This window comes from Aegilops tauschii, chromosome 4 (assembly GCF_002575655.3).
Source record: "Aegilops tauschii subsp. strangulata cultivar AL8/78 chromosome 4, Aet v6.0, whole genome shotgun sequence".
Lineage (NCBI taxonomy): Eukaryota > Viridiplantae > Streptophyta > Magnoliopsida > Poales > Poaceae > Aegilops > Aegilops tauschii.
In genome coordinates, this window is record NC_053038.3 from 308134832 (window position 1) to 308146470 (window position 11639).

Below are 11639 nucleotides of genomic sequence, written 5' to 3' on the forward strand. Positions count from 1 at the left end.
CCGCCGTCAACTCCTCCTCCTCGCTGGACTCGGTACCGCCCTCGTCCTCCGTCCACCCTCGACTCGCCGCCGGCCGTCCCCTCCTCACTCCGCCCTTCCTCCTCCGTCCTACTCTCTGAAGGAAATATGCCCTAGAGGCAATAATAAAGTATTATTTATTTCCTTATATCATGATAAATGTTTATTATTCATGCTAGAATTGTATTAACCGGAAACATAATGCATGTGTGAATACATATACAAACAGAGTGTCACTAGTATGCCTCTACTTGACTAGCTCGTTGATCAAAGATGGTTATGTTTCCTAGCCATAGACATGAGTTGTCATTTGATTAACGGGATCACTTCATTAGGAGAATGACGTGATTGACTTGACCCATTCCGTTAGCTCACTCGATCGTTTAGTATGTTGCTATTGCTTTCTTCATGACTTATACATGTTCCTATGACTATGAGATTATGCAACTCCCGTTTACCGGAGGAACACTTTGTGTGCTACCAAACGTCACAACATAACTGGGTGATTATAAAGGTGCTCTACAGGTGTCTCCAAAGGTACTTGTTGGGTTGGCGTATTTCGAGATTAGGATTTGTCACTCCGATTGTCGGAGAGGTATCTCTGGGCCCACTCAGTAATACACATCACTATAAAGCCTTGCAAGCATTGTAACTAATGAGTTAGTTGCGGGATGATGTATTACGGAACGAGTAAAGAGACTTGCCGGTAACGAGATTGAACTAGGTATCGAGATACCGACGATCGAATCTCGGGCAAGTAACATACCGATGACAAAGGGAACAACGTATGTTGTTATGCGGTCTGACCGATAAAGATCTTCGTAGAATATGTAGGAACCAATATGAGCATCCAGGTTCCGCTATTGGTTATTGATCGGAGAGGTGTCTCGGTCATGTCTACATAGTTCTCGAACCCGTAGGGTCCGCACGCTTAACGTTACGATGACAGTTTTATTATGAGTTTATATGTTTTGATGTACCGAAGGTTGTTCGGAGTCCCGGATGTGATCACGGACATGACGAGGAGTCTCGAAATGGTCGAGACATAAAGATTGATATATTGGAAGCCTATGTTTGGACATCGGAAGTGTTCCGGGTGAAATCGGGATTTTTCCGGAGTACCGGGAGGTTACCGGAACCCCCGGTAACTTAATGGGCCTTATTGGGCCTAGGTGGAAGAGAGGAGAGGAGGCTAGGGCAGGGCCGCGCCCCCCTTCCCCCCCAGTCCGAATATGACAAGGAGAGGGGGGCGGCGCCCCCCTTCCTTCCTCCCCTCCACCTCTTCCCCCTTCCACTCCTAGTCCAACATGGAAAGGGGGGGAGTCCTACTCCCGGTAGGAGTAGGACTCCTCCTGGCGCGCCTCTACCTCCTAGGCCGGCGGCCTCCCCCTTGCTCCTTTATATACGGGGGCAGGGGGGCACCTCTCTACACACAATTGATCAACGATCTTTTAGCCGTGTGCGGTGCCCCCCTCCACCATATTACACCTCGATAATATCGTTGCGGAGCTTAGGCGAAGCCCTGCGTTGATAGAACATCATCATCATCACCACGCCGTCGTGCTGACAAAACTCTCCCTCAACACTCGGCTGGATCGGAGTTCGAGGGACGTCATCGAACTGAACGTGTGCTGAACTCGGAGGTGCCGTGCGTTCGGTACTTGACCGGTCGGATCGTGAAGACGTACGACTACATCAACCGCGTTGTGTTAACGCTTCCGCTTTCGGTCTACGAGGGTACGTAGACAACACTCTTCCCTCTCGTTGCTATGCATCACCATGATCTTGCGTGTGCGTAGGAATTTTTTTGAAATTACTACGTTCCCCAACACTCTCTCCTCCCTCCTCCAGTCGCCCCTCCTTCTCCCTCCTCCCTCCTCCATCCACAACCCCTCCTCCCTGCTACATTTTGATTTAGTAGGCTAGTTCATATGCAACATTTTGATTTAGTTCATATGATTTAGTTGATTTAGTAGGCTAGTTGATTTAGTTGATTTAGAACATTTTGATTTAGTTGATTTAGTAGGCAAGTTGATTTAGTAGGCTAGTTGATTTACTTGATTTATAGAACATTTTGATTTAGTTGATTTAGTAGGCAAGTTGATTTAATAGGCTAGTTGATTTATAGAACATTTTGATTTAGTTGATTTAGTAGGCAAGTTAATTTAATAGGCAAGTTGATTTATAGAACATTTTGATTTAACAATTATTTTTCTTTTCTGTGAAGTGGATCGTTAATCCTTGCTCATATTGCTTTAGGAAAATGGCCCCACCACCACCACCACCATGTCGATTGTGCAAGTCAAGGTGCGCCAGCAGCCTTGCAACTGGCAAGCTGTTCGGCATCTACTTCTAGCTGAGTTTTCGTCATGCGGCGGTAAGAAATTATATGAAATTTAACAACTATTTTATTTTTAGTGTTGACATTACTGCATTGTGTCATTTTGCTTTTTTACACAGATCGTCCCATGCAATGTGAGGCTGAAATTCAACAAGCTGACAGGAGACACTGTGACATTTGGAGGGCCGTACACTATGGAGGTCGAGAAAGGACGCAATATGTCGCAGATTGGAGGACATGGATGTTGGAAATATGCCCTAGAGGCAATAATAAAATGGTTATTATTATATTTCCTTGTTCATGATAATTGTCTATTGTTCATGCTATAATTGTGTTATCCGGAAATCGTAATACATGTGTGAACACATAGACCATAACATGTCCCTAGTGAGCCTCTAGTTGACTAGCTCGTTGATCAATAGATGGTTACGGTTTCCTGACCATGCACATTGGATGTCATTGATAATGGGATCACATCATTAGGAGAATGATGTGATGGACAAGACCCAATCCTAAGCATAGCACTAGATCGTGTAGTTCGTTTGCTGAAGCTTTTCTAATGTCAAATATCATTTCCTTAGACCATGAGATCGTGCAACTCCCTGATACCGTAGGAATGCTTTGGGTGTACCAAACGTCACAACGTAACTGGGTGGCTATAAAGGTGCACTACAGGTATCTCCGAAAGTGTCTGTTGGGTTGGCTTGGATCGAGACTGGGATTTGTCACTCCGTATAACGGAGAGGTATCTCTGGGCCCACTCGGTAATGCATCATCATAATGAGCTCAATGTGACTAAGTAGTTAGTCACGGGATCATGCATTACGGAACGAGTAAAGTGACTTGCTGGTAACGAGATTGAACGAGGTATTGGGATACCGACGATCGAATCTCGGGCAAGTAACGTATCGATTGACAAAGGGAATTGTATACGGGATTGCTTGAATCCTCGACATCGTGGTTCATCCGATGAGATCATAGTGGAACATGTGGGAGCCAACATGGGTATCCAGATCCCGCTGTTGGTTATTGGCTAGAGAGGTGTCTCGGTCATGTCTGCATGATTCCCGAACCCGTAGGGTCTACACACTTAAGGTTCGATGACGCTAGGGTTATAAGGAAGGTTTGTATGTGATTGCCGAATGTTGTTCGGAGTCCCGGATGAGATCCCGGATGCCACGAGGAGTTCCGGAATGGTCCGGAGGTAAAGATTTATATATGGGAAGTCACCATACGGTCACCGGAACAATTCGGGGGTATACCGGTATTGTACCGGGACCACCGGAGGGGTTCCGGGGGTCCACCGGGATGGTCCACCTGCCCCGGAGGGCCTTATGGGCTGTAGGTGGAAGGGAACCAGCCCTAAGTGGGCTGGGTGCCAAACCCCCCAAGGGCCCATGCGCCTAGGGTTTGGGGGGAACCCTAAAAGGGGCGCCCCCTTGCTTGCGGGGCAAGCCACCTCCCCCTGGCCGCCGCCCCTCCCACCAGATGGGATCTAAGGGGGCCGGCCCCCCCTCCCTTGCCCCTATATATAGTGGACGGGTAGGAGGGCAGCCACACCTTTCCCAAGGCGCAGCCCCTCCCCTCCCCAACACCTCTCCTCCTCCGCGTGTGCTTGGCGAAGCCCTGCCGGAGAACTGTCACTCCACCACCACCACGCCGTCGTGCTGCTGTTGGAGCCTTCTTCCTCAACCTCTCCCTCCTCCTGGCTGGATCAAGGCGTGGGAGACGTCACCGCTCCGTACGTGTGTTGAACGCGGAGGTGCCGTCCGTTCGGCGCTTGGATCATCGGTGATTTGGATCACGACGAGTACGACTCCATCAACCCCGTTCTCTTGAACGCTTCCGCTCGCGATCTACAAGGGTATGTAGATGCACTCCTCCCCTCTCATTGCTAGTAAACTCCATAGATTGATCTTGGTGATGCGTAGAATTTTTTTAATTTCTGCAACGATCCCCAACAGTGGCATCATGATCCAGGTTTATGCGTAGTTTCTATGCACGAGTAGAACACAAGTTGTTGTGGGCGTCGATTTTGTCAATTTACTTGCCGTTACTTGTCTTATCTTGATTCGGCGGCATCGTGGGATGAAGCAGCCCGGACCGACCTTACACGTACGCTTACGTGAGACAGGTTCCACCGACTGACATGCATTAGTTGCATAAGGTGGCTAGCGGGTGTCTGTCTCTCCCACTTTAGTCAGATCGGATTCGATGAAAAGGGTCCTTATGAAGGGTAAATAGAAATTGGCATATCACGTTGTGGTTTTGGCGTAGGTAAGAAACGTTCTTGCTAGAAACCTATAGCAGCCACGTAAAATTGCAACAACAATTAGAGGACGTCTAACTTGTTTTTGCAGCAAGTGTCATGTGATGTGATATGGCCAGAAGGATGTGATGAATGATATATGTGATGTATGAGATTGATCATGTTCTTGTAATAGGAATCACGACTTGCATGTCGATGAGTATGACAACCGGCAGGAGCCATAGGAGTTGTGTTAATTTATTTATGACCTGCGTGTCAACTGAAACGTCATGTAATTACTTTACTTTATTGCTAACCGTTAGCCATAGTAGTAGAAGTAATAGTTGGCGAGACAACTTCATGAAGACACGATGATGGAGATCATGATGATGGAGATCATGGTGTCATGCCGGTGACGATGATGAACATGGCACCCCGAAGATGGAGATCAAAAGGAGCAAAATGATATTGGCCATATCATGTCACTATTTGATTGCATGTGATGTTTATCATGTTTTACATCTTATTTGCTTAGAATGACGGTAGCATAAATAAGATGATCCCTCGCTAAAATTTCAAGAAAGTGTTCCCCTAACTGTGCACCGTTGCGAAGGTTCCGAAGCACCACGTGATGATCGGGTGTGATAGGTTCTAACGTTCGCATACAACGGGTGTAAGCCAGATTTACACACACAATACACTTAGGTTGACTTGACGAGCCTAGCATGTACAGACATGGCCTCGGAACACAAGAGACCAAAAGGTCGAACATGAGTCGTATAGCAGATACGATCAACATGAAGATGTTCACCGATGATGACTAGTCCGTCTCACGTGATGATCGGACATGGCCTAGTTTACTCGGATCATGTATCACTTAGATGACTAGAGGGATGTCTGTCTGAGTGGGAGTTCGTTAATAATTTGATTAGATGAACTTAGTCCAAAAAACCTTTACAATATGTCTTGTAGATCAAATGGCCCACGCTAATGTTGCCCTCAACTTCAATGCGTTCCTAGAGAAAACCAAGCTGAAAGACGATGGTAGCAACTACACGGACTGGGTCCGTAACCTGAGGATTATCCTCATAGCTACCAAGAAAGCATATGTCCTTGAAGCACCGCTAGGTGATGCACCTGTTTTCCCAGCAACTCAAGACGTTCTGAACGCCTGGCAGTCATGTAGTGATGATTACTCCCTGGTTCAGTGCGGCATGCTTTACAGCTTAGAACCGGGCCTCCAAAAGCGTTTTGAGCAGCACAGAGCATATGAGATGTTCCAAGAGCTGAAAATGGTTTTCCAAGCTCATGCCTGGGTCGAGAGATATGAAGTCTCCGACAAGTTCTACAGTTGTAAGATGGAGGAGAATAGTTCCGTCAGCGAACACATACTCAAAATGTCTGGGTTGCACAACCGCTTGTCTCAGCTGGGAGTTAATCTCCCGGATGACGCGGTCGTTGACAGAATCCTCCAGTCGCTCCCACCTAGCTACAAGAGCTTTGTGATGAACTTCAATATGCAGGGGATGGAAAAGACCATTCCTGAGGTATATTCAATGTTGAAATCAGCGGAGGTGGAGATCAAAAAGGAACATCAAGTGTTGATGGTGAATAAAACCACTAAGTTCAAGAAAGGCAAGGGTAAGAAGAACTTCAAGAAAGACGGCAAGGGAGTTGCCGCGCCCGGTAAGCAAGCTACCGGGAAGAAGACAAAGAATGTACCCAAGCCTGAGACTGAGTGCTTTTATTGCAAGGGAAATGGTCACTGGAAGCAGAACTGCCCCAAGTACTTAGCGGATAAGAAGGCCGGCAATACCAAAGGTATATGTGATATACATGTTATTGATGTGTACCTAACCAGCGCTCGTAGTAGCTCCTGGGTATTTGATACCGGTGCGGTTGCTCATATTTGTAACTCAAAGCAGGAGCTGCGGAATAAGCGGAGACTAGCAAAGGACGAGGTGACGATGCGCGTCGGGAATGGTTCCAAGGTCGATGTGATCGCCGTCGGCACGCTACCTCTACATTTACCTACGGGATTAGTTTTAAACCTCAATAATTGTTATTTAGTGCCAGCTTTGAGCATGAACATTGTATCTGGATCTCGTTTAATGCGAGATGGCTACTCATTTAAATCCGAGAATAATGGTTGTTCTATTTATATGAGAGATATGTTTTATGGTCATGTCCCGCTGGTCAATGGTTTATTCTTAATGAATCTCGAATGTGATGTTACACATATTCATAGTGTGAATGCCAAGAAATGTAAGGTTGATAATGATAGTCCCACATACTTGTGGCACTGCCGCCTTGGTCACATTGGTGTCAAACGCATGAAGAAACTCCATACAGATGGACTTTTGGAGTCTCTTGATTATGAATCATTTGACACGTGCGAACCATGCCTCATGGGCAAAATGACCAAGACTCCGTTCTCCGGAACAATGGAGCGAGCAACCAACTTATTGGAAATCATACATACTGATGTGTGCGGTCCAATGAGCGTTGAGGCTCGCGGTGGCTATCGTTATGTTCTCACCCTCGCTGATGACTTGAGTAGATATGGGTATGTCTATTTAATGAAACACAAGTCTGAGACCTTTGAAAAGTTCAAGGAATTTTAGAGTGAGGTTGAGAATCAATGTGACAGGAAAATAAAGTTCTTACAATCAGATCGTGGAGGGGAATATTTGAGTCACGAGATTGGCACACACTTAAGGAAATGTGGACTTGTTTCACAACTCACGCCGCCTGGAACACCTCAGCGTAATGGTGTGTCCGAACGTCGTAATCGCACTCTATTGGATATGGTGCGATCTATGATGTCTCTTACCGATCTACCGCTATCATTCTGGGGTTATGCTTTAGAGACTGCCGCAATCACTTTAAATAGGGCTCCGTCGAAATCCGTTAAGACGACACCGTATGAATTATGGTTTGGAAAGAAACCTAAGCTGTCGTTTCTTAAAGTTTGGGGATGCGATGCTTTTGTCAAGAAACTTCAACCTGAAAAGCTCGAACCCAAGTCGGAAAAAATGCGTCTTCATAGGATACCCTAAGGAAACCATTGGGTATACCTTCTACCTCAGATCCGAAGGCAAGATCTTCGTTGCCAAGAACGGGTCCTTTCTGGAGAAAGAGTTTCTCTCGAAAGAAGTAAGTGGGAGGAAAGTGGAACTTGATGAAATGACCCCTCTCGAACCAGAAAGTAGCGCAGCACAAGAAAATGTTTCTGTGGTGCCTGCACCGACTAGAGAGGAAGTTAATGATGGCGATCATGATCAAGTTACCACTAAACTTCGTAGGTCCACAAGGACACGCTCCGCACCAGAGTGGTACGGCAACCCTGTCCTGGAAATCATGTTGTTGGACAACGGTGAACCTTCGAACTATGAAGAAGCGATGGCGGGCCCAGATTCCAACAAATGGCTTGAAGCCATGCAATCCGAGATAGGATCCATGTATGAAAACAAAGTATGGACTTTGACAGACTTGCCCGATGATCGGCGAGCGATAGAAAATAAATGGATCTTTAAGAAGAAGACGGACGCGGATGGAAATGTTACCATCTATAAAGCTCGACTCGTCGCTAAGGGTTATCAACAAGTTCAAGGAGTTGACTACGATGAGACCTTCTCACCCGTAGCGAAGCTGAAGTCCGTCCGAATCATGTTAGCAATTGCCGCTTTCTACGATTATGAAATATGGCAAATGGACGTCAAAACGACATTCCTTAACGGCTTCCTTAAGGAAGAATTGTATATGATGCAGCCGGAAGGTTTTGTCGATCCTAAGAATGCTGACAAAGTATGCAAGCTCCAGCGCTCAATCTATGGGCTGGTGCAAGCATCTCGGAGTTGGAACATTCGCTTTGATGAGATGATCAAAGCGTTTGGGTTTACGCAGACTTATGGAGAAGCCTGTGTTTACAAGAAAGTGAGTGGGAGCTCTGTAGCATTTCTCTTATTATATGTGGATGACATACTATTGATGGGAAATGATATAGAATTCTTGGAAAGTATAAAGGCCTACTTGAATAAGTGTTTTTCAATGAAGGACCTTGGAGAAGCTGCTTACATATTAGGCATCAAGATCTATAGAGATAGATCAAGACGCCTCATAGGTCTTTCACAAAGCACATACCTTGACAAGATATTGAAGAAGTTCAATATGGATCAGTCCAAGAAGGGGTTCTTGCCTGTATTGCAAGGTGTGAGATTGAGCACGGCTCAATGCCCGACCATGGCAGAAGATAGAGAAAAGGTGAGTGTCGTCCCCTATGCCTCGGCCATAGGGTCTATTATGTATGCCATGCTGTGTACCAGACCTGATGTAAACCTTGCCGTAAGTTTGGTAGGAAGGTACCAAAGTAATCCCGGCATGGAACACTGGACAGCGGTCAAGAACATCCCGAAGTACCTGAAAAGGACTAAGGATATGTTTCTCGTTTATGGAGGTGACGAAGAGCTCATCGTAAAGGGTTACGTTGATGCTAGCTTCGACACAGATCTGGATGACTCTAAGTCACAAACCGGATACGTGTATATTTTGAATGGTGGGGCAGTCAGCTGGTGCAGTTGCAAGCAAAGCGTCGTGGCGGGATCTACATGTGAAGCGGAGTACATGGCAGCCTCGGAGGCAGCACATGAAGCAATCTGGATGAAGGAGTTCATTGCCGACCTAGGAGTTATTCCCAATGCATCGGGGCCGATGACTCTCTTCTGTGACAACACTGGAGCTATTGCCCTTGCTAAGGAGCCCAGGTTTCACAAGAAGACCAGGCACATCAAGCGTCGCTTCAACTCCATTCGTGAAAATGTTCAAAATGGAGACATAGATATTTGTAAAGTACATACGGATTTGAATGTCGCAGATCCGTTGACTAAACCTCTTCCACGGGCAAAACATGATCAACACAAGAACTCTATGGGTGTACGATTCATCACAATGTAACTAGATTAATGACTCTAGTGCAAGTGGGAGACTGTTGGAAATATGCCCTAGAGGCAATAATAAAATGGTTATTATTATATTTCCTTGTTCATGATAATTGTCTATTGTTCATGCTATAATTGTGTTATCCGGAAATCGTAATACATGTGTGAACACATAGACCATAACATGTCCCTAGTGAGCCTCTAGTTGACTAGCTCGTTGATCAATAGATGGTTACGGTTTCCTGACCATGGACATTGGATGTCATTGATAACGGGATCACATCATTAGGAGAATGATGTGATGGAAAAGACCCAATCCTAAGCATAGCACTAGATCGTGTAGTTCGTTTGCTGAAGCTTTTCTAATGTCAAGTATCATTTCCTTAGACCATGAGATCGTGCAACTCCCGGATACCGTAGGAATGCTTTGGGTGTACCAAATGTCACAACGTAACTGGGTGGCTATAAAGGTGCACTACAGGTATCTCCGAAAGTGTCTGTTGGGTTGGCTCGGATCGAGACTGGGATTTGTCACTCCGTATGACGGAGAGGTATCTCTGGGCCCACTCGGTAATGCATCATCATAATGAGCTCAATGTGACTAAGTAGTTAGTCACGGGATCATGCATTACGGAACGAGTAAAGTGACTTGCCGGTAATGAGATTGAACGAGGTATTGGGATACCGACGATCGAATCTCGGGCAAGTAATCTATCGATTGACAAAGGGAATTGTATACGGGATTGCTTGAATCCTCGACATCGTGGTTCATCCGATGAGATCATCGTGGAACATGTGGGAGCCAACATGGGTATCCAGATCCCGCTGTTGGTTATTGGCTAGAGAGGTGTCTCGGTCATGTCTGCATGATTCCCGAACCCGTAGGGTCTATACACTTAAGGTTCGATGACGCTAGGGTTATAAGGAAGGTTTGTATGTGATTTCCGAATATTGTTCGGAGTCCCGGATGAGATCCCGGATGTCACGAGGAGTTCCGGAATGGTCCGGAGGTAAATATTTATATATGGGAAGTCACCATACGGTCACCGGAAATATTCGGCGGTATACCGGTATTGTACCGGGACCACCGGAGGGGTTCCGGGGGTCCACCGGGATGGTCCACCTGCCCTGGAGGGCCTTATGGGCTGTAGGTGGAAGGGAACCAGCCCTAAGTGGGCTGGGCGCCAAACCCCCCAAGGGCCCATGCGCCTAGGGTTTGGGGGGAACCCTAAAAGGGGTGCCCCCTTGCTTGGGGGGGAAGCCACCTCCCCCTGGCCATCGCCCCTCCCACCAGATGGGATCTAAGGGGGCCGCCCCCCTCTCCCTTGCCCCTATATATAGTGGAGGGGTAGGAGGGCAGCCACACCTTTCCCAAGGTGCAGCCCCTCCCCTCCCCAACACCTCTCCTCCTCCGCGTGTGCTTGGCGAAGCCCTGCCGGAGAATTGTCACTCCACCACCACCACGCCGTCGTGCTGCTGTTGGAGCCTTCTTCCTCAACCTCTCCCTCCTCCTTGCTGGATCAAGGCATGGGAGACGTCACCGCTCCGTACGTGTGTTGAACGCGGAGGTGCCGTCCGTTCGGCGCTTGGATCATCGGTGATTTGGATCACGACGAGTACGACTCCATCAACCCCGTTCTCTTGAATGCTTCCGCTCGCGATCTACAAGGGTATGTAGATGCACTCCTCCCCTCTCGTTGCTAGTAAACTCCATAGATTGATCTTGGTGATGCGTAGAATTTTTTTAATTTCTGCAACGATCCCCAACAATGGATGGGCCCATTTCCTCGCCCGCATGCGTCTTACTGGTGGTGAGTTGATCGCTTCTCCTTCAGAGCAGAAAGACCCAAGCTGGCTGTCATTTATATCAACCTGGTGGAAGATGATGAAGATGACGAAGATGGTGAACATAATGAGGACCCACTCGATGAAGATGATGAGGACCCACTTCATGAAGCCATCGTAGCTCAAAGAGTGAGGCTGAGCGAGGAGGAGGTGTGCAACCTATGGGACATAATTCCGCCACGTGGTGACTTTGTCGAGGTGCCATTCGTGACCCGCCTGACAAGTACCATGGTCGATCGACATGATATGG